Source organism: Rhagoletis zephyria, unplaced genomic scaffold, assembly GCF_001687245.7.
Source record: "Rhagoletis zephyria isolate East Lansing unplaced genomic scaffold, Rhagoletis_zephyria_1.1 Rzeph_scaffold_03119, whole genome shotgun sequence".
Taxonomy (NCBI): domain Eukaryota; kingdom Metazoa; phylum Arthropoda; class Insecta; order Diptera; family Tephritidae; genus Rhagoletis; species Rhagoletis zephyria.
The window spans coordinates 41,857-43,210 of NW_016160203.1; positions in this window are offsets into that span (position 1 = coordinate 41,857).

Consider the following 1,354-nt stretch of genomic DNA (forward strand, 5'->3'; position numbering starts at 1 on the left):
GACCCTGAACGGCATTCACAGGGACTCAGTCTCGAGTTATGTAGACTCTAGACCTGTGAATGCCGTTCTAGGCACACAACCTCCGGACATTGACGTGACGGAGCTTCATTTGCCTCGGGAGACAAGAACAACAATAGCCCAACTTCGCTCTGGCTACTGCAGCAGGTTAAACTCATACCTGAGTAGACTAAATGCGGATGTGCCAAATGAATGTCCGGCATGCGGAGACCCCTCGCGACACGAAACATCTCTTCGCATGCCCGGAAAACCCGACAACCCTAACGGCTTTGTCCCTGTGGACCGACCCTGTATAGGCTGCACGCTTCTTAGGGCTGCCGTTAGTGGAACTTGACGACAACGACTGAGATATCAACCGATCTGGGCGGGGTTGTTGTAGCCGCTACAACAACAACAACAACAACCAACATCGCTTTGGGAAGGAGCACCGTACCATTGCCAACGTTACTGACACAATCTTGTGTGCATGGAGTCTGTGATGTACGTAACGATAATAAACTGGGGTTATCGGAAGATTAACTGGGGTTATTGGACGATGCCGGGTATGCTCTAGAACCTTTTCTACAACACGCATTTAATCAAACACATTCTTCGGCACGTAATATTGGAGTTCCCAAAAGGCGTTTTCAGTGTTTATTAGTAACCTTGCAGTACAAACTATGAGAGGTTGTGAAAATAATTAATAAATGTGTTGCCTGCATAACATTTTTCGCCACTACAATCCTGAATTTGACTATGAAGAAGTTGAAGAAAATGATGGCGAAGTATGTAGATTGTAAAGTAGATTGATTTGCACCACCAGAAATTTATTTGAAAAGTGTAGCACAAATAATTGGGTACGAAATTGCGCATAAAATTACTCCTATTTAATTAAAAGGAGTTTTGTAATTAAACAATAGATTTACGCAAAACAAAAACATTTAAAGACTTTTTACTGTTTTCAAATTCGAAACGCTCTAGCTCCAACTCCTTAATTTTTATACCCGAGCGCACTTGTGCACAAGGGTATATTAATTTTGTTCACATAACGGTTGTTTGTAACAGCCAAAACGAATCGAGATAGATATAGACAAATGTATACATAAATGATCAGGATGAAAAAAGAAATCGATTAAGCCATGTCTGTCTGTCCGTCCGTCTGTCCGTCTGTCCGTCTGTCCGTCTGTCCGTGTACACGATAACTCGAGCAAAAATTGAGATATCTCAACGAAATTTGGTATGTAGGTTTCCCTTAATCCAAGGTAGGTTGGTATTGAAAATGGGCGAAATCGGACTTTAACCACGCCCACTTCCCATATAACGGTAATTTTCAGAAATACGAAAACTGCGATATTTC